Source organism: Panthera leo, chromosome B2 (genome assembly GCF_018350215.1).
Source record: "Panthera leo isolate Ple1 chromosome B2, P.leo_Ple1_pat1.1, whole genome shotgun sequence".
Lineage (NCBI taxonomy): Eukaryota > Metazoa > Chordata > Mammalia > Carnivora > Felidae > Panthera > Panthera leo.
Window position 1 is genome coordinate 2,949,800 of NC_056683.1, and position 22,013 is coordinate 2,971,812.

The window sequence follows — 22,013 nt, forward strand, 5'->3', positions numbered from 1 at the left end:
CTGAAGGGACTCCTTGTTCTGATGAGTTGTTGGAACGAGTCAGCCTTTGGGGAAGCTGGACGGGCTACGTCCCACAACTGCAACGGCCTTCAACATTCACGGCAGAATTGTATGTGATAGCTACGATGTTTAAAAAACAGAAAAGGTGAAAAGGTGGTGCACGTGCATATATTTTCCCTCTGGAAGGTTCCACCAGACCTGGCTTCTGCTTGCTGCTGTGCGTAGAAATTGAAGAGCTGAACTCGTGGGTTGCAGAGAGCTTTTAGTTTTCACTACGTGTGCTTCAAAATAACGTGAGTTTTGCCATCGTTATTATTTATGTACACGTTTTCCTGTATCTTGTTTATATACCTAGAATTGCTGGGTCATATGGTAGGTCGATGCTTAATCTTTTGAAGAGCGGCCAGACTGTTTTCCCACATGAATGCACCATTTCCATCCTCCCCTGTGTGTGATGGTCCAGATTTCTCCATATCCTCCCCAACACTTGTTATTACATGGCCTTTTCATTAAAGCTATCCTGATAGGTGTGAAATAGTATGTCACTGGGGTTTTGATTTGCATTTCCCAAACGACTAATGACAGCCAACATTTTCCCGTGTGCTTAATGGCCATCTGTATATCTTTCTTAGGGAAAAGTCTACTTGTGTACTTTGCTCATTTTTTCACGAACTATTTGTCTTTCCCTGGAGTTGTAAAGGTCTGTATACATTCTAGATGCAAGTCCCTTATCCGGTATATGATTTGCAAATCTTTTCCTCTAGCTTTTTGGTTGCATTTTTTATAGCGTCCTTTGAAGCACGATTGCTTTTGATGTTAACGAAGTCTACTTTATCTATTTTTTGTTGCTTGAGCCGTGGTGTCATACCTAACAATCCATTGCCAAATCTGAGGCCTTGAAGATTTCCCCAGTGTTTCCTTTTCAAAGGTTGATAATATTAGAGCTTGTATTATGTCTTTAACCCGTTTTGAGTTAATTTGTGTAAATTGTGTGAGGTAAGGACACAGCTTCATTCTTTGGCAGGTGGTCATCTAGGTCTCAGAGCCACCGTTTGTTGAAAAGACCATTCCCACCCCCACCCCCACCCCCACCAATGGCCTTGGCACTTTTTAATAAAAAACCAGATGACTGTAGACATATGGCTTTATTTCTGGACTCTCAATTCTATCCCATTGATTTCACTGTCCTGATCATCATTGCCTTGCAGTTAGTCTTAAAGTTGGGAAGTGAGTCCTCCTACTTTTTCTTCTTTTTCAAGATTGTTCTGGATATTCTAGGTCCCTTGAAATCCCATGTGAATTTTAGAATCAGCTCATCAATTTCTACAAAGAAGTCAGCTAGCATTCTGGGAGGGAGGATCAATTTGGGGGACACTTGCTATCATAACATTGTTAAGACGCAATCCATAAGCGTATCTATCTTCATTTATTTCAGTTATGTGTTGTAGTCTTCAGAGTGTAAGTTTTGCACTTCTTTTGTTGAACTTGTTCCTGAATAGTTTTTCTTTTTTCAGGCATTTTACGTAGAGGCATTTACTTTGCCCTTTTTCCCTTCCTTATGAAACATGACGAAGCTGTCTGAAGCCTCCCAGATATAATATTAAGTGCTTAGTATAGCTTACGCAGACAAAACAAACAAGCAAAAAAACATCAAAAACAGAAAAGCAAACTGTGAAACACAGTGTATCTTTGATAAAACTCCATTTCTGAATGAATTTGATCTTATTGACTGGGGTGTAGTTAACACAAAGTGAAGGCGAAGGACGTGTCCCTGCTCTTGTGACTTGTGTCCAACTAGGAAGGCTACTCTATGCACATACAACAGAGCCCACACGGGAAGGGTTTGAATAGCCATTAGAGACCGTGAGTGTAGGGGCGCCTGGCTGGCTCAGTGGGTGGAGCTTGGGCCTCTTGATGTTGTGAGTTCAAGCTCAACTGTGTGCAAAGTTTACTTGAAAATAAAATCTCAACAACAACAAAAACCTCCTGAGGGTGTAATGGCAGCGATGACGTGGAAGGCATAAATACAATCATGCTCGTGTAATGTAAGAGGGGGGAGAAGAGAATAAGTTTGTCGATGCCGTTGGCAATACAGATCAGCCAAGTCCTTGAAAGTCATTTGCTTTAGATGGACACCCGCCTGTCTTGGTCTGAGTACGTCAACACACGTGGGCATGGCAGTGAGCCTAGTGGTTTCCAGGAAAGCTTCTTCCCTCCTGTGGTAGTGAGTGGGACTTTGTCTTTGAGAAGACTCATGTTGGACTCACGTCAGACAAACCTAGTACAAGTTAGAAGGAATCTATTTGTGACCCACATATCTTCTCTTAGTCATTTTGTGTGCTTCCCAAAACAAAATCGAGTTAGCAAGCTCTTCTTCCCATTCAATGGTCATGAAGCTATTAAGGAAGAAATTAGTAACTTATTTTTTGGCTCAAAATCCCACGGCCCAGAAAATAACATTTACTCACCCTCTCACAGAGAGACGCCCACCCCCGGGGGCAAAACCAACAATTGTAGAGACCACGTGGGGGGGGGGGATTCACAAACACTGTTAGAGGCCACAGACAGCAGACTGAGAAACCGTCTGCATTTTAGCCTCTCCTTTGTGTCTCCTTTTATTTTAACGAATAAGTTTCATCACTACTACACTGTGATTAAACACAAAGTTGCCAGAGAAATATCGTCTCTGAAACGCGTCTATGTGAGTCATTAACCTCAACTTTATAAACTGGGAGGCCAAGGCACACCCATGCCCGAGGCTCAGGCCCTAGTCAAACCAGCTGTACGACTTCTCTCACCTTTGCCAGGTGTGAGTTCCTCAATGCACACCCCTGAGACACTAAAATCAGACACACGCAGGCCCAACAGAGTGGAACAGAACTCTGTGCCCTTGTAACCAGAGGTCACAGGATCCTCCACTCCTCCCTTCCAAACCCAACTCCATGGTCTCCACTGAGAAGCCCTTGGTTTGTCCTTTTCTGCCTTTCTTTCCGGGAGTCACAGACACCTCGTAAGTAGCATTTTACTGGCAGTGCTGTGTTCCTTCTGAAGGACTAGCACACGTGACGGAGGACACAGAGGTTTCTTAAGACATGTGAGGGGAAATGCTGGATTCATGCATCTACTTCCTGCAGACTCTTAGATGAAGCCAGGAAAACAGGAGAGAGCAAAGGACACTCCACTTAGGAATTTACTATTTAGAAAGGACACGACACCAGTTAGATTCCTAAGTGGGGTGATTTGCTACGACAGTGGCTGAAATAGTTTATCAGCTGGACTTTGAGGACTGAAACAGGACAGTCCATTGAGACACACGTTCTGCAGACACGATGAAGGAGAAGTACAACGCCAGGCTGAAAGGAGAGATGTGTGCAAAACGTGACTTGGGGGCACTAGCGGTGATGTGCGTCTTCCCAAACCGTGTTTTTTTGGCAAAGACACCAGGAGAGGCATAGAAGCCGGGGGTGGGGGATGAACTACTCTCTCAGTATCCAAGTGGGAGCCGTGGGAAGGCAGCCTCCAAGATGCACGGATGGCAGGAAGCGAGGGCCGAAGCTAACCATCGACTTGCCCCCACGAGGAATTCTACCTTTGCTGTAAGGGCAGCAACTCAGCCCGTCAGAGAGACGCGCCCCCCCCCACCCCCCCACGGCGGCACAAGGAGAGGAGAGGGGGGAGCTGATGAGTGATGAAGGCGCACGGCTTCCCGGCCTCTGCCTTCTTAGAAATCGCCCCTGCAAGGGACGGACAGTGTCCTCGGTGCCCAAACAGCTGCTTCCGCCGCCCGGACAGGCGCTCCCCGCCGCTCGGGGACAGGGGCTGCGAGCCTCGCTCACCGGCCGCCGCAGACACCCAGGGAGCCGGGGAAGAGCGCCTGGAAATGCTGGGAGTCACAGCGACAGTAGTCCCCGAAGCGCCGTGAGGTGCGCGCCCGGGAGACTCCCAACTTAGACGTACCCCGTTGTTTCCCGCGTAGACCATCCTTGGCTTCGATGTCCTGCACGCTCAGTGTGGTGCTTTCTACACGCGGCAGATCTGTGGTGTCTTAGCCGCTTGCCTCGGGGAACCAGTGAGCCCTTGGACCCAAGGAAACGCGCTCCAAGTGCAAACTACACGCCAGACTTGGAAGATTGTGCCCGGAAAAAAAAAAAAAAAAAAAAAAAAATATCTCGTCGACTCTCCAAATTGCTTACAGCTTGAAATGATAGGTTGGCTGTATTGGGTTAAATAAAACATTGTTAAAATGAATTATACTTGTCGTTTTACTTTTTAATATGACTGATAGAAATCTTTACATTATCGCTGCGGCCGTATTTCCACTGGAAATGCTACTACTCTCTGAATATCAAAACGATGGAGGAAAGTGAAGGGTGGCTCTATCGGGTCGTCTCCACTTCCTGACTTACATTCTCTGTTGAAATCACCGGAACTCTGGCTCCGGTCCACCAGTGTGGTGTTGTCGCTTTCATCTTCCTCCTCTACAAGACATCTTGGCAATTTAAAAGTAAAGGGAGAACTCTTTCTAGAATCCCAGGGGCATGTTTGGAAACCAGATCACACACCCACACTCTGAGAAGCAAAATTCTGCGTCATGGGCCGTCCTGGTTGGGGATCCTTGCTACAGCCCTCAGAACATGGGCTCTGCCCTCCACGGGCTCCTCCAGAAGAAGCATTGGGAATGAGAGGAACTCCCGCTGACAGATCAAAGCTCTCCTCTAAGGTATGTTTTTGAACACATTAAAAAAAACCTGTCTTTTTTTTACATTTATTTTTTAAAGCAATCTCTACACCCCACGTGGGGCTTGAACCAGCAGCCTTGAGATCAAGAGTTGCCCGCTCTACCAACTCAGCCAGCCAGACGCCCTTTCCTGAACACATTTTTGTTTTTAAATTCTGTACTTTGACGTCACATGGGTCACTTCCCTCACCTCTAAAATTAGGAATTGTTTCCACAAGAGGACCTGAACATTCCATTAGCTCTGACATTTTAGAATTCTGTTAGGTTCCGAGTCTCAGGCACCAGTAAGCTGGATGTGAAAGGAGGAGAGAAGAAAGATGATGCGTTTTGCAAAGAAAGATCAAGTTCACCCTTCGAAACCTGTCTTGTAGGCCTGGCCGAGTCACGTTCATCCCGCTGGCACTGCTCAGCCGAGAGGACCTGTCACAGCTCAGCACCACGGACCCAGTTGACTTGGCGACTCACTGCTTTTAATTATTCCTCCTGCCTCTGGAGACACACATGAAGGAGGCAGGGATCCGGTCATCCATCCGTAGGGTGGGCACCGTGTTTACGAGGAGTTATGAGAAGCATCCTCGCACTAGGTGCACACGGGTGTGATGACACGGGTGTGACAAAGCAGCCAGGACAGTGACAGGCCGGAGTCTCCAAGGATTGTCCAGGGAGGGAGTCGAGAGTGTTCCTTTAATACACGACCCCCTGCCTGTAATTCGTACAGTGCGATTCTGCCTCTGAACCGGGTCTGGCTTGAGCCCAGGGAGGGTCAAACTCCTTGTCTTTGGCCCCTCTCTTCCCCCCCCACCCCCCACCCCTGTCCGGGACCCCAGGAGGAGCCAGCTCAGCGAGACCCCGTCGACCCTGCTGGATGAGGAAAATGGCTTTACTTAATTTCCTTACTTGTGCAGTGGTTTGGATTCACGACTTGGCGACCATCGCCGGGTCGTGGCTTTCACCTGTATTTGATCCAAAGTTTCCTGGGATGACCTTTCCAGTGGCCAGGCCGTGCGTGGCGGGACAAGCGTCCAGACGAAGGTGCGATTCCTCGGAGATGCGGACCCCGCGGCCACCTCCCGGGCGGACACGCTGCCGTCCGAGCGGGGCTGGGACCGCGGCGGACACGGGAGCATCGCGAAGCCTGGCTCCTCCTCGGGGACAGGGACGCACCTGCAGGACTGTGGCCGAGTGACTTGTGCAAAAGTGCATGGAAAGACGGCGCGCGCGCCTCGTGTCCGGGCAAGCGCGGAGTCTTCCCGCCGCCCCAGAAAGAACCGGGTCGCTGCCTTCCCGGCTCAGGCGGCGACAATAGGACGGCCCCCCAGGTGGGGGGCGGGGCACCGTAGTCGGCAGGATTCGAACCTGCGCGGGGAGACCCCAATGGATTTCTAGTCCATCGCCTTAACCACTCGGCCACGACTACATGGGAGCTACGGACCTCATTAGCATAAGTAGCCGTGAGGCCCGCAGGCGTCAGGGGCAGGCGCCAGGGGCAGGGTTCAGGGGCAGGCGTCAGGGACAGGCGTCAGGGACAGGGGGCAGGAGCAGGGATCAGGGACAGGCGTCAAGGGCAGGAGGCAGGGACAGGCGTCAGAGGCAGCTGTCAGGCCCAGGCGTCAGGAGCAGGGGTCAGGGGCAGGCGCCAGGGGCAGGCATCAGGGACAGGTGTCAGGGGCTCGCATCTTCCACCAGGAAGCGCATCTGCTGTTCCTGTCTCTTCCCGTTGGACATCAGCGGGGCGAAGGGGCGGGGTCACGCGTCCTTGTCGTGAGCTCGGGAGGACCCCTGCCTCGGGCGGCCTGCCGGAAGGGGCTGGGGCAGGACACCCCCCGGGAGCCCAGCTCCCTGCGCGGCCAGCTGCCGAGGGGACCCGGGAGACGCGCAGCAAACCCGCACGGGCTGTAGCATCGGCCGCGGCTCCGTGAGGACAGCGACAGGCTGGACAACTCCAAGCGACCAACCATTTTCAAGACGAGTGTTGGGTTCTGCACATGGCAGAAGATCCCGCGGCTGCTTCGAGGCAGAAGGTGCACGCTGGTTACCGACCGGACATACACCCGCTGTGTTTCGCGGCCCGTTTCCAAGGAGTCAAACTCACTTTAAAACAAAACCAAAAACCGCGCTGTTCGGAATTGTGACTTGAAGGAGAAGAAGCTCCAGTTGTCTCTTCGGGAGCCAGGTAGGACTTCTTCCCCAGGTTCCTTACCACTTTCAGCCTCGGATTTACTTTATGAAAGAATCCTGCTCAAAGCTTGAGGATTTCGCGCCCAGACTCTGCCGCGGGAGCCCCCCACCCCCACCCTCGGGCTCATGGGCAGGTTCAGACATCACCTTCGTCCCTTACTCCCTGTGTAGTTTTGGGGGAGTTACTTAAAATCTCTGTTTCAGTCTCTCGTGCTTCAAAATGAGAATGTCTTTGTCTACTATGTTGCAATGTGCTCAGAAAAACTGCTGGAATTTATTCCTTTGGCTAAACAGAGCTCTCCATCAAGGCAAACTGACGTTTGTGTTTATGGAAGTGAAACAGACACAGAAATATGCACAGCTCTCCAGGGCAGGGCTTTATGAGTTTTCGCCAATCCACACACCATGGTGAGCCAGATGGAGGTAGGTCGTAACCAACGCCCCAAGAGCTCCCGCCTGACCCCAGGTCTCACCCAGATGCCCACACTGTTCACCGAGGCCATCAGAAATGTGCCGGTGAGAAGGGACTAGAATTACTGGGAAATTCAGGGCTCACTGAAGGACAGGTGGTCACAGAGCTGGGCTTGTTAATGGCAATGGGAGTGACAGGACCCTGGTGGAAGCAGGCAGTTACCATGACGACCAGCTGGGCTGGAGGGTCGGCTTCACCAACAGGGCTGCGGAGACAGTTCATAGACCGCAGGGTCCTGAAGGGTCAGACAGCCAGTTGGTATGTGTGCTGCATAATCTATATGATCTAGGGACGCCTGGGGGGCTCAGTTGGTTCAGCATCTGGCTCTTGATTTTGCTCAGGCCATGATCTCAGGGTTTGTGAGTTCAAGCCCTCTGTCCTGCTCTGCATTGACAATGCGGAGCCTGCTTGGGATTCTCTGTCCCCACCTCTCTCTGCTCCTCCTCTGTTCTCTCTCTCTCAAAACAAAACAAAACAAAACAAAACAAAACAAAAACAAACAAACAAAAAAAACTAAAAAAAACACCCCAATCTATATAATCTAAATAAGCGAGGGTGGATGGGAGGCTGAGAGTGCTTTCCCAGTAGGAAGTCATGATATTTTGACAAGTTCCTGGACCTAAGCTTGCCTTTTTCTAAAAGCTTTATATTTTAAAAATTGTATGTTGAGTCTTAGGATTTATGCTTTTAAGTCCATGTTGTGTGTTTAGTGAAGTTCAACATTCCATTGGAGAGGTTTTCAGCTGCAGGAAGATGGAAACGAAAGCAAACTGCAGTCTCACCCCACCCACAAGCAGCAAAGACAGAGGGGGGGCCCCCAATCCATCCCGCCAGACTGTAGCAGGGCGTTCCCCTCCACCCCTGCCCCCTGCCCCCGCCACAAAGTATCTCAGAGAGAGCAGAGTACGAGGCTGAGACTTTCACTGCTCCAGGCTTTAAAAAGGCCTTTCCCAGGCCCTGTCCCTAGAGACCCCTTGGGGGACCCGCACTACCAACCCCACCTGGCCTCTCACCCTCCCCACCGGGATGAGATAGGAAGAGGCCTAGTGGAGAGACAAGACGTTCATCATTGCTCAGTGTTAGTGGAGGTCACACGGGGGGCAAGGATGAGGCTCCCCCGCCCCTCCGATTCAGGGAAGCACTAGAGGAAGCCTCATGGGGACCCAGGACTCCCTCTCTTGCACAGCAATAAGGAGCCTACACCTTGGGTAGCAACAGAGGCTGAATGGGGAACCTGAAATGCTATCGCTCCCTGGCCGTAACCAGAACGTTTCCCCCTTCCCCTGTGAGAGCAGTGTTAGACGTTAGAGGGACCCAGCTAACGCAGAAGGTTTCCATAAGATCCAAAGTCTCATAGCATAATACCCAAAATGTCTCGAACCAATTGGACCTCACTTGTCACGCCAAGAACCAGAAAGATCTTAAACTGAATGAAAAAAAGACACTCCGTAGCTGCTGTGATGGGCAGAATAATGGTGTCTCCAAATGTCCATGTTCTAACCCCCAACACTTGCAAATATGTTGCCTTACGTGGCAAAATGGCTCTTGCGAATGGGATGGAGATGGAGAGATTATCCCGAATTATCTGAGAAGGCCCAGTCTCATCACTAAAGTGCTTAAAAGTGGAAGAGGGAGGCAAAACAGTAGGCCAGAGATATGGGAGGTGAGGACTCCGTCCATCGCTGCTGACTTTCAAGATGGAGGAAGGAGGGCTGCAAACCAAGGAATGTGGTGGCCTCGAAATGATGGAAACCGTTTTAAGCTTATTGGCAGCAAGCAACATTGGTCTTACGACCACAGGGAACCGAATTCTGACCCAGTTGAGTGAGGTAACAGACTCTTCCCTGGAGCCTCCAGAAAGAAATGCAGACCCACTGGCACCTCGATTTTAGCTTCGTGCATCAGGGGAACTATCAAGAGAGGGAAAAGACAACCAGCAGATTTGGAGAAAATATTCATAAATTGTATGTTTGATAAGATCGGGTTCCATATCTAGATTATATAAAGAATTCCCACTACTCAACCCAGTGTTAAAATTAGGCAAAGTACTTGAATGAACTTCTCCAAAAATGACATATAAATGGCTGAGAAGCACATGCTCAACATCACTGCTCATTAAAAGGATTGCAAACAGAAATCTCACTTTAATAGAATTACAGCGAGTGAAAAAGTTCACCTTAAAGGGTTATATACTCTATGATTCCATTTATATAGCATCCTTTTGTGTGTGGGGGGGGAATCAAACCATTTTATAGAGGGGCTTTGGGGAAAGGTCGAAGGGGAGGAGGACAAGGTGGTCCTATATCCTCAGCCCCGGCTAGAATCTTCCCGGCTTCAGTCGCCGAAAGACTCTTATATTCTTCAATGGGAACACATAGAAATGAGAATCAATCAGTGGTTGCGAGGGGTGGGGGAATGAGGGCGGAGGGAGGAAAGTAGAAGGTAAACCGGGAAAGGGAGGTGACGATGGCCATGTTTTATGTTCACTATATTTATGTCAACATCCTTGTTTTTACCTTGGAGGATAATTTGCAAGATGTCCCCCTTGGGGGAAACTGGGGAAAGGGCACAGGAGGTCTCTCTGGATTATTTCTTGGAAGTGCCTTTGAATTTCCAATGATCTCAAAGTAAAATATAGAACTTAAATGTACCATTTCTATTATGATTAGGGTTTCCCTTAAAGTCTCAACACTCATACTTAACAAATCTGAATGTAATCAGCATCAGATGTAGCACAACTTGATTTTAGCCATAGATTCAACACTTTGCTGATTGATTTTGCTCTATCTGTTGCCTTTATTAAGCTAAGTAGCCAGGTGCTTATTTCCACAGCATTTTTGACATCCTTAAACCTCAGTTTAATGAACAATCATGAGATTGTATTGTTTACCATCATGTCTAATCAGTGTAAGACTACTAGTGTTTACAGTAACAGGTTTACTGTTACTATCCGAAAAGTTATTTTGAGACAAGAATAATAATTCCAGCTATTAAGCATGGCATGAAAATCTCCTTATGTGCTTTATCTATTAAAATACCATCAATTTGGGGCGCCTGGGTGGCTCAGTCGGTTAAGCGGTCGACTTCGGCTCAGGTCATGATCTCGCGGTTAGTGAGTTCGAGCCCCGCGTGGGGCTCTGTGCTGACAGCTCAGAGCCTGGAGTCTGTTTTGGATTCTATGTCTCCCTCTCTCTCTGACTCTCCCCCGTTCATGCTCTGTCTCTCCCTGTCTCAAAAATAAATAAACTTTAAAAAAAAATTTTAAATACCATCAATTAGTTGAAATATGAATGGATTTTCACTATCTCTGGGGTTAAAATGCTTCAATAATTAATAATTTCTGAAAATGGCTAATTTTATTTATGCAATATTAAGAATTAATAAAAACTGAATTGATATAAAAAAAGATAATATAAATATTGACAGTTCTTTAGCTAGACAGCTAGCAGTGAGAAGAACATCTCATGAGGTGCCTGGGTGGCTCAGTCAGTTAAGCATCTGACTCTTGATTTGGGCTCAGGTCATGATCTCACAGTCGTGAGACTGAACCCCACTTTGTGCTTTGTTCTGGGCCTGGGGCCTGCTTAAGATTCTCTCTCTCTGTCTCTCTCTCTGTCTCCCCCTCTGCCCCTCTCCCCCACTCATGCTCACTCTCTCTCTCAAAATAGGTAAAAAAACATTAAAACAGAACATCTCATACTTTTATTCCCCAAAACTGTTTATAAATATTTGCTTTAGAATAAAATGAAGAGTAATAAAGATGTGATTGTATCTTAATTCTTCATTTCTAGAATATTTAAAAATAACTTTAAAAAATGACATTCTATTTTGGCTTTGAGTCTTTAAAGAAAAAGCTCTGTTTGAGAATTCTTTCCATCCGTTCACGATAATTTAAAAGTAGAATGTTTACTTTGCCATATTCCACTTTCATGAGGAAGAAAAGCTCTAAAATTAGGATAAATCTTCATTTATTCAGATATAATAAAGTCTATGAAGAAAAGGAGTAAGGGTTAGAAACAAATGGGGTCCATCTAAGTTATAAGAGGGCAGTTTTGGGGGGCCCAACTGTGCAGCACAATGAAGAAAAATTTAGCAAATGACGGTGAAACACAATAATATCAATATTCCAATTCTTGACTATTAAATTTTTAATTACAGCACAATTATAATACACCAGTATACTCACGTGTCATACACTACATTAAATAATAATGCTATGGGGCGCCTGGGTGGTTCAGTCGGTTAAGTTTCAGCTCAGGTCATGAGCTCGTGGTTCGTGGGTTCGAGCCCTGGATTCTGTGTCTCCGTCTCTTTCTGCCCCTCTCCCACTCATGCTCTGTCTCTCTCCCTCTCAAAAAAATAAAAAAACATTTAAAAAACAAAATATAATGGTAATATTGATTTTTTCAATAATATTTCTTTTTCTTTCTTTCTTTCTTTCTTTCTTTCTTTCTTTCTTTCTTTCTTCCTTCCTTCTTTCAATCCTAGCATTTAATATCCCTTGTTACAAATGGTTATTGTGTGGCTTCGGCAAGGGACTCAGGCAAACACTGATTTTATACTCATTTATCATTTGCCTGAATTATGACTTCAATGAACTTTGTCTTTAATCTTTTCTCATAATAAATAACTCTACTCTAATTTGACCCTGACCACAATGTCCCATTTCTTATATCATTGCTGTCTATAATTTTAGTTTCATTTTGTTACTACACCTGAAAAGGTAGTAATTACTAATGATATTGTCTTATGCATTCACTGCTTATTTAGATATTCTCGTGTGTTTCTGAATGTTCTTGTTCTTTATAATTTTTGTATACCAGTCGGTCATTAGTTCCAATTTCTTGTTCATTAATTTGTTCATCACTTTTGTTGTCTCTACTGTTAAAACTATATATTTGAGCTTTTAGTATCAATGAATAAATTTCCCCTCTCTGATTTTATTTCTTTTTATGGTTATTATTTATTAAAAGCGATCTTTTTCATAATTTACTTCTTAATGATATAATTCTATTTGCTGTGCTTAATAATCTTCTTTAGAATATATTCTGCTAATGAATCATGACAGATGAGAAAACTACTGGGAGAAGAAAAGTTGGGCAAGTTAGAAAAAGGAATAGTAGGTGATAATCATATTGCTGAACATAGTGCACTAATATGGCGGAGACTTCATAGGTTAGGAAGAAACGCCTAGCTATGAACTGCGCATGCTCAAGACAGCAGCTATAACTCAGTCCCCAGCCTCCCATGCAGCTAGAAGACAGGCCTGGGCCCTCAGCTTTGCCAATCAGATGTCTGAAAGCAAGATCTCTTCTTTCAGAAGAAAGAAACAGATGGCAAAAGTCTCATGCAGAACTGCTTCCCGGAAACAGTAAGTTTAGGTAGATATTTAAGCTGTTAGCGCCAGCAATAGCCTACTGCACCTGGAGACATAGTTCTGCTGGCAGTGAACTCTAGGAATTAAGGCATTATGAGTAATTAGGAGAACGGGGTAGTATAATATAGAAGGGCGAGTGATTATTACTGTGCCCAAGCCTTTGGAGGGAGGGCATGACAGCTGAAAGTTATCAATTCCAGCTAAATGCGTGGTTATCAAATCGTGGATTTTCTCTGCCCTAAAACAGTTTCAATTTCCCATGACCCCAGAGCTGACCTAAGTCAAAACCAAATCCATATTATGTATAATTATGTGAGTTTCCCATTAACAAAAAGATGGATGAATGAACTGCGGTATATCGACACAGTAGAGTATTACGCGTGAAAGGAGGAGCGAACGAATGAGTGAATGAATGGCAGCTACTTGCAACAAAAATAACAATTAATTTTAGCAATATGTTATTAAGTCAAAGAGTAAGACCCTAAGATCATTTATAGCCTGATACTCTGTATCTTGAAATTAAAATATGCAATTTTTAGGGACGCCCGCGTGGCTCAGTCAGTTAAGTTTCTGACTTTTGATTTTGGCTCGGGTCATGATCTCACGGTTCATGGGATCCGGCCTCACATCGGGCTCTGTGCTGCCAGTGCAGAGCCTTCCTGGGATCGTCTGTCTGCCTGTCCCCTGCTCGCACTCTCTCTAGCTCTCAAAATAAATAAACTTTTAAAAAGGGCATATGAAAAGCTTATACCCATTAGCAAATATTAAGTGAAAAAGTATATACACAGTTTTTAGAAAAACAATAGATGAAATAAAAGTAAGGAAAGCACTTTGGGATTACTTCTTGAGGATCTCAGGAACTTCCTTGTCTTGCCTGAACTTGTGGCATATGCAGACATTCACCAGAAAAACAACCAGCTTGCAATCAGAACGTTCAGTTTTATGAAAATAAAAACGATCGCAGAGATGTCCTAGGATGCAGTCTGAAAGCCCCGTGATTTCTCTGGAACATATTCGTCACCGACAGCAATTCTGTGCGGTGGATCAATGTCATGGAAACGACCAAAGGAACACCGCGGAGATACTCAGAAAATGTCTCTGAGTATTTGCTCTGTCCGCAGTGCTTCAGGTTTACATGGGCATCATCCAGTGGCGTTCAAATATCTGAGACAGTTCAAGAAATTCTTTAAAGTGTGAGTCGATTTTCACAAATCTTCATTTCTCCGTGGAAAATGAAACACCTCTGAAGTCTGGTCATCGTACCTACTGGACATTATGAAGCCTCATTCTCTCTGGGCAGAAAAGTATTGTGCTCAAGAGGATCTCTTTTCTCCCTCAATTCTGTCGCATCCTTTTGCTCCCGCACCAAGTGAGCTCAGGGCATTTTACAGAGCAATCAATCAGGAAAAGTGCAACTCAACTCAAAGTTATGAGCGTCACAGAGTATCTGTTAGGCGGGAGAGGAAAATGGGGAGAAAGAGGGAGGATGGTTCTGCACTCCCAACAAGACGGCAGGGAGGCAGTGGGGTCCACACAGAGTTCGTGTCATCTTCCCCTTCTAGATCACACTCTGGGTTTCATGTGAACCGGGGACTCCCTGACGATCATTGCTAAAAAAGAAAACTTAAAAAAAAAAAAAAAAAGGATGAAAACGCTCAGGTTCCACCGAGATTTGAACTCGGATCGCTGGATTCAGAGTCCAGAGTGCTAACCATTACACCATGGAACCCCACAGCCGCTGTCGCTGACAGCTCTCCTTCCCGACAGGATGCATCCCCATTTGTGGCTCAGGTTCCTCGGAAAAGCTGACATCTGCGCCCTGGGCAGGTATCAGCCTGCCTCCTGACGCAGGCCTTTCCTCGCGCGCACCGGGCTCTCGGCGCAAAATTCCGCAGCAAATCGGTTTCTAGGGACAGATGAGGCAGGTCCTGCTTTTTGTCGCCCTCTGCCCTTTCTGCAGCTCGCCCCCCACCCCCAATCCGGGCCCGGCCGCCCCCGCCCGGCGGCGCAGACGCAGGTGCAGCGGCTCCCCCTCCCTCGGCCGAGGCTCCCCCTTTCCCCTTTCTCAGCAGCAAGACTCCCTGCTGTCTCGGGGGAGATACTCCCCCCCAAAAAAAAAGGGGGGACGGTAGGGGACAGAAGCGATCCCAGACTGTCAAGCTGAAGGGCTGAGGACGGAGCGAACCATCTTTCCCGAGAGTAAGTAGTCGCCAAGTTCCTGCAAGCCTGGAGGTCAGTCCCACATCAGAGAAGGTATGGGGGCTGGTGCCAGTCCCTGGGAATTGGGTTAAAATGTTCGTGCTCATTCACAGGCATCTTATATCTTCTCCCCCAACAAAACGCTGCTGAAAAATTCTTGTCTTCTTTCCCAAGATAAAGAACTCATTAGAGCAAAGATTCCTGGTATATTTCTTTTGCCTCTTGCTTCCAGATCATATCAAATAAAATCTGGGAAGCCTCTTTCCCACAAAGGTGCCCCTAGATACATACACATATCATTTTGAAAACTATTCCAGGTGTTCATGGACCCCAGGCTATGAATGTTCTGCATCTGGAGATTCTCTTATGTCACCTAACCTGGTCTGTAACTGGATAAAAACAAATTCTCTAAGTAGAAATGAAGCATCACACTGCTGAAGGGGAACCACCTTTTAATTGTGACTAAAATTTTCATTCATCTTTGTCTTGCGAATGAGGTCAAAGTTGTATCCGTGACTGAAGCCCAAATACTAGTTGGACTGGTTCTCAGGGGGCTGTTGGGGTGCAGATTCCCGAGAATGCAGTCTGGGGACGCGTGACTCACACATAAGTAGGTCAGATGGAATGGGGGCGGGAGGGGGGACGGGCTCACCTTTGTCGTGGGGCAATCGCACCTCTGCTGCGTCCTCTCTGAGAAGACCCCTTACATTCTGACCTTCTCCAGGAATCGGTAAAGAAATTGGCATGTAAATGGAAGGCAGGTGCCTGACAGCTTTTTCTCTCTTGACTGTCAGTGAGTTTCCCAAATCCTGTGTCACTTAAACCCAGTTTCTAGACCCGAGCCTGGGTGGCACAATGGGTCGAGCATCTGACTTTGGTTGAGGCCACGATCTCACAGTTCATGGATTCGTGGGTTCGATCCCCGCATCAGACTTTGTGCTGACAGTGTGGAGCCTACTTCAGATTTTGTTTCTCTCTCTGCCCTTCCTCCTCTCACACTCTCTCTCTCACAAATAAACAGTTTTTAAAATTAAAAACAAAATAAACCTAGTTTCCTTGGGCTTTTTCCTGTCTACTCTCAGAGGCACTGTTCCCCCCAGTCATAGCTATCTCATAAACCATATTCCAGCTGCTTCCTGAAGATTAAGACATAAAGTAGAAAGGATCTCAGAGGAAGATGCAGAAAATACAAATAAAAATGGAACATTATCGTCAAATTAAAGCGAATATTGACTGAATAAAACAATACGAATGTCTTCTAGAGGAGAAAATGAATGTAGAATTTAAATGCACACAAACAGGGGCCCCTGGGTGGCTCAGTTGGTTAAACGCCGGACGGACTTGGACTTCAGCTCAGGTCATGATCTCACTGTTCGTGGGCTCGAGCCCCACATCAGGGAACTTGCTTCAGATTCTGTGTCTCCCTCTCTCTCTGCCCCTTCTTGGCTCGGGCTCTGTCTCTCTCCCCCTCAAAATAGATAAACATTAAAAAAATTAAGTGCACGCAAACAATGGCATTTACATCAAGAGAGGGATGACTAGAATTAAATTTTTCTAACATTAAGTCCTTGGCATTGTCTGGAAAGATGGTAACATAAGAACTGTTGGGTCAGGACTATATGTGGTGATCTCTAGGCTCACCATTAAAAGAAAAATTAAAAGAACATGCAACTTCCATGTTGGTAGAGAGGAAATAATAGAATAACATACAACTGTTCAGTCAACACCAAAGCAGACAAGATATAAAAGGGGGAACATAAAAGGACAGGGTAATAAACGAGGCGGGATATATCAGAAGGGACAGAAAACTACAGAGGAGGATGATCATTTCAACCCAAAACATACTCCGTAATCTGTTGACTGGGATGGGGCGGGAGGGGGCTGCATCTATTTCCAGACCTGTGTGGGGTCCCAGCATGTTCTCCGCGTGAGGAATCACTGCTGTGTGCACGTGGCTTTCATCCACCTCTGTACGTGCACGTTCACGAAGAGAGACAAAGAGTTACACACACACACACACACACACACACACACACACACACTCACACACACACACACAAACGCCCTTCTAGTCCCCAAGTGGCAGTATTTTCCAAGTTGTTTCATCGTGATTATGTGTAGATGAGACAAAAATTGTGGCATGGTGGGGGGGTCCTAGTGGTCTCCCGTATCTTCCCAGCAGCTGGTTCAGGGCCGGTTTCCTGCCTGCACCCTCACACGGGAGGTCTCTCATCCTTTTCACCGCGCCAAGTTCGAGTTTCATCCCCATGACGACCGCTAGGATGACTCTGGGTCCAGGCCCACAGGGATCACTTTCTACTCTGCGTGAAATCCAAGGGGCGACGGGGGCAATGAGGTGGAGGGCCCAGGAGCAGGGCACCTTACAAAGCTGCCCCAGCCCTCCTGGACGCGTGCCCCCCTCCGGCTGCATTGTTGAACAACTGGTCTAGTTTAATTAATAATAAACATCTTTTCCTAAATAAGCAAGGCCAAGAGCAGAAGACCTTGCTTTGCAAACGCTTTGCAAACACGGAGCTCATCTGTTCCAGAGCATTTTGGCGGTTTCTGTTCGGCGCTGATTCTGGCGTGGCCCGAGGAGACAAACGCCCTCCTCAAAACAAACCTAGACGTTCGTTCGTTGAGGACTAATTCTCAGAATCTGCACATCAGCGTGGCAGTCTCTGCGGCCACCAGCCTCACCTTCGTGGCTACTTTAGGACTTCAATCTCCCAAATTATTTCTCAAATTATTATTATTATTACTATTATTATCAATTGTTATGATTATTTGCCCAATATTGAGTTTTAAAAGCCAACTGGATTGACAACGTCTATTAAAAAAACCCAACAAACCCCAAAATGAACATGGCACTTTTCTGCACTAAATCCTCTCTCAAGTGAACTCACATTTCCTAGCTGCAGCCACTCAGTTGCTTTTTCCTGCTAGCTCTGCGACCTGGGGCAGGACGCTTAATCTCTCTGTGCTTCCTTCCTTCCCAGGAAAAAACCGGGCTTCACGGCCATGGTGGACAAGTAGTCCCTCTGGACAACGACCCCTCGAGCCAACGTTTGGCTACTGAGTGATACTGAAGCCTTGTACCTGGAGAATACATCTTTCTGGCTCCGGCAATAAAGTCACGATTTCTGCTTCTTCATTTTAAAAAAATGTGAGTCACGATGTGTGCTTCAAATCATGAAAAACACAAGGAAAGAAATAACTCACAACCCTCAAACGCCTAAGCCATACCATCACCCCCTCCCATTTTTGGAAATGTTTTAATTATAACTAACAGCATCACAGGTGTCTTTGCACATAAATAATTTCTTTTAGTTTGGGTTCTTTCCCTAGGAGAGTTTGCTCCAAAATAAGTTTGCGGTGGAAGGTGGTTAGCCATTTGTGTGGGCTTCCGCGGTGGATTGTGGGAGCGAGTCCCGAACAAGGATCTTGTTCCAAGCAACCCGGGAAGGGAGCTGGCTTGGTGGCCCAGGACTGCCCTAACAAATTACCAGGAAGTGAGTGGCTTAAAGCCACAGAAATGTATCTGCTCACAGCTCCGGAGTCCAGAGACCCGAATGCACGGTGTCTCCAAGGTTGGTGTTTCTAGAGGGACCGAGGAGAACCTCTTTCACGGCTCTCCGCTGGCCTCCTAGGTTTGCAGCCGCTTTGTTCTAACCTCTGCCTCCCCCTTACGTGGGCTGTGTCCCCGTGTGCCTCCAAATCTCCTGCTCCTTATAAGGACACTATCACTGGATTTAGGGCCCCACCTAATCCACAATGACCCCATTTAATAACTTGATGGCATCAGCAAAGACTCTTTTCAAATAGTCACATTCACAGGTGGGAGGGGGGACAGGATTTCAGCGGATCTTCCTGGGCGCCGGCCTTGGACCCACTGCGGGAGCACCTGTCCCTCCGCCCGCCCTGAGTGAGAACGGACGCGGCAGCCTGAGGGTCTCGGGCGCGCAGGGAATTCTCCCGACCGGATCAGCAAGTCTGGTGACTGTGCTGTGAGGGAGCTTTGACAAAGCACTTCAATCCCCAGGTCTCACCCCTGTGGTCCCTAAATTCTGCACTGAGAGAAGAACCCGGTTCCACGGGGTGCCGCGGAAGGCAGTCTCTGCGCGCGGGGACAATCCTATCACTCGAGCCAGACGCGGCCGCGCTCTCACCGCCCGTGTGTTAGGGGAGGTGCACAGGGTCCTCCCCGTCCGACCTGCGTCTCCCCATCCAAGGGGCCTCCCTCCCGGGGCAGGCGAGGCGCAGGGACCCCCCTCCCGGGTGGTCTTCTGCACCTGCTTCCTCCCGCCCCTCCCACCGCACCCGCGCTCCCGTCGGGTTTCAACCTGTTCTTGGAAAGCAGGAAAGCGCAAAGCAGGTGAAGGCCATCGAGGTATTGAGGTTTTAGTGGCGGGCGCGGACAGCAGACGCCAGCAACTCGGAGTCCTCCCAGCGCGCTCCCAAGGCCACTGGCACCTGCACATCCGAGGCCGCAGGGACCACCGCCCGCTCCGCAGAGACCCCGCGGACGCGCGGCCGGCGGTGACGAGGGAGCGGACTCCGGGCACGGACAGTCTTCCCTGAATCCCACCCGCGCCGCCCGATTCCCTTTGCTGCCGGGTGACCCCCGCACCCCAGACTGAGAGGCGTCGCGTGGACGCAGACCCGACTCCCGCACAGCGAGCCTCCCTCCCCGCGTCGCATCTCGGCGTCGCGGCGCGTCCAGGCAGGCGCAGGACGGCCTGATGCTGCGAGGTGGCCCGCCTTCAAAATCGCTGGCAGGAGGCGACCGTCAGCAGGTAGTCGTGGCCGAGTGGTTAAGGCGATGGACTTGAAATCCATTGGGGTCTCCCCGCGCAGGTTCGAATCCTGCCGGCTACGGTTTTGCCCTTGGCGTCCGGGTCCCCTTCCGGGCTCGCCCTGCCTACCCTGCTACCCATTTCTCTGGGTCTCATAACCTCTTCCTCCGATGCCAAACAGTCGCAAATGGGTGAGTAAACCTGTGAGGGTGTGGACGTCTTGACTTGAGGAAGGCCGTTTCTTTTTCCAGGGTTATGGCTCAGAGCCAACTCGGGGTCGCTGGGCAGCAAAGTCGGACCCCCATCTTCTGGAGACGAGGTGTTTTCCTTGCTACCGTCTGCTCTAGGGAACTCAGGCTTTATAAAGCAGTGTTTACTCTAACAGCTACCAATGTTTGAATCCTTACTATGTCCCAAGCACTGAATTTGGGATTACCTGCATTAGCTCATTTAATCCCATAGCCCTATCATGTAGGTAACATGAATCCCATTTTACAGATAAGGAAACCTGAAGATTGAGTCGCCCAACACTGCACAGTCAAATGCTAACTAGAGCAAGGGCTTTCTTAAATGCAGTTGTGAAGTCACTTTTCACAAATATTGCAGGGTTAGTGGCCAGCAACTCAATCCTGGGTAGTTCACAGGTAGGAATGACGTTAATATCAGCTGGTATTTATCAAGCGCCCATTACATACAAATCTCCAAGCGCTTTGTGTATGTTAGCACGTAAGATCCTTACAACATTCATGTGAAGTGAATAGTATTCATATCCTCAGTTTAAAAATCTGGAAACGGACACCCATAGAAGTAAAATAATTTGGCCAAGGTCACGCAGCTAGTAAGTGGCAGGACTGAGTTTGAACTCTGTCTGGGTTTGTGTCTATACCCAGGGAGCCAGACGTTGGTGCAGGTGTGGGGGCAGCTCAGCTTGCCTTCACTGCTGTTGTCTACACTTGGAAATGAATGTTACTGCCTGACTCTCTTATTCAGATTTTTGCCTCCATAGATAAATCTAAGTGGTTGGCCGGGAGTATGAGTCGTTACCCACTGTGTGTTAAGTGTTTTGTTAGCCCAAATGTAGGGTGGATCATTCAACAGCAACGAGGTTTTACCTGTTTTTGAGTGATAGTAACTGATTGTTATTGTGGCTTCATATGAATGATCGGTTTATAAAGAGCTCTGCGCCCATTAAACCTTCTCAACCTGAAAATTCCAGGGCCCAAGAGTGGGAAAAGTTGGTTAAACCACAAGAAGTGGATATTTCTAGTTTGAGAGTAAGAACAAAATCCACGTGGAGCCCCCTCCAAAAACCATCAGGGAAAAAGCCTGCTGATTCTGGCAAACTGGGTGTATTAAACTTACTCAGCAAGTTAGAGTGTCAGACTGGAAGAGTCTCAGTGTCTCAAAGAGGGGAGTTAGGGAAGGAGACTTATAAGAGCTTTCGGGGCCAGGATTCGTCACAGGATGACTTTAGAGCAAAATTACTAATGGAGATCTGTGGTGACACTGGTCTGGGACGTAAACTAAGTAAATGACCGGGGTAGTCAATCGTCTTATCTTTGGAACGTGAGTGCCTGTGGAATTACTCTTACTACGGTATTACCATGAAATTTACAGATAACATGATACACAAAGAAGTTGAACTTAGAGTTTCTCTTGCACATCCAGGTCTGATACACTTTATCCATTGAGTGTGTCATAGTATCACATTTGCAAGTTTGGGAAAGAAGTGGGATTTAAAAATAAAAAAAAGTGAAAATCGGATCAGTTAGAGAAAAACTCCCAAACCTAACAGCACAGTCTCTGGCCAGCACTCACCGGGTTCAGTATCTCCACCTTACAACTTAGAGACTCCAGGGGAGAGTTCTCTGGTCCCAGCCCTCTCTTCCTACCTTCTCCTGCACATCCGGGGACCAAGGACACTTACCTGGGCCTTATGGTTGATTCGGGAAACAAAGTATAAACTCAAAGGCTCGGTGTTCTGATTTGCATGCAGAAGAAAGTGGAAAGGAAAGGTCCAGGTAGGAACAGACCTTTTGTTTGTAGAAGAACAAAATGAAACAAAAAGCCAACACACACACACACACACACACACACACACACACACACACCCCTTCACGACTCTTGAAGATCAGCCCCAGATGTCAAGGCATTTCTTAAAGTCCACCTCCTCCACGGAGGCATCTGGATTGTTCCTAGTTTGGGCCACAACAGTGCTGCCGTGAATATTCTTGTGCGTGTCTTTCAAGGCAA

The 22,013-nt window shown here is 47.6% G+C and overlaps 3 non-coding genes across 3 annotated transcripts; 1 reads left to right on the forward strand and 2 right to left on the reverse strand.

The window, feature by feature from the left end:
• Positions 1 to 6,073: 6,073 nt before the first annotated feature.
• On the reverse strand, positions 6,074 to 6,155 carry TRNAS-AGA. Its single transcript has one exon. It is a non-coding gene; the product is annotated as a tRNA-Ser (tRNA).
• Positions 6,156 to 14,422: 8,267 nt separating this feature from the next.
• On the reverse strand, positions 14,423 to 14,494 carry TRNAQ-CUG. The gene has a single exon. It is a non-coding gene; the product is annotated as a tRNA-Gln (tRNA).
• A 5,266-nt stretch (positions 14,495 to 19,760) lies between these two features.
• On the forward strand, positions 19,761 to 19,842 carry TRNAS-UGA. Its single transcript has one exon. It is a non-coding gene; the product is annotated as a tRNA-Ser (tRNA).
• Positions 19,843 to 22,013: the final 2,171 nt, after the last annotated feature.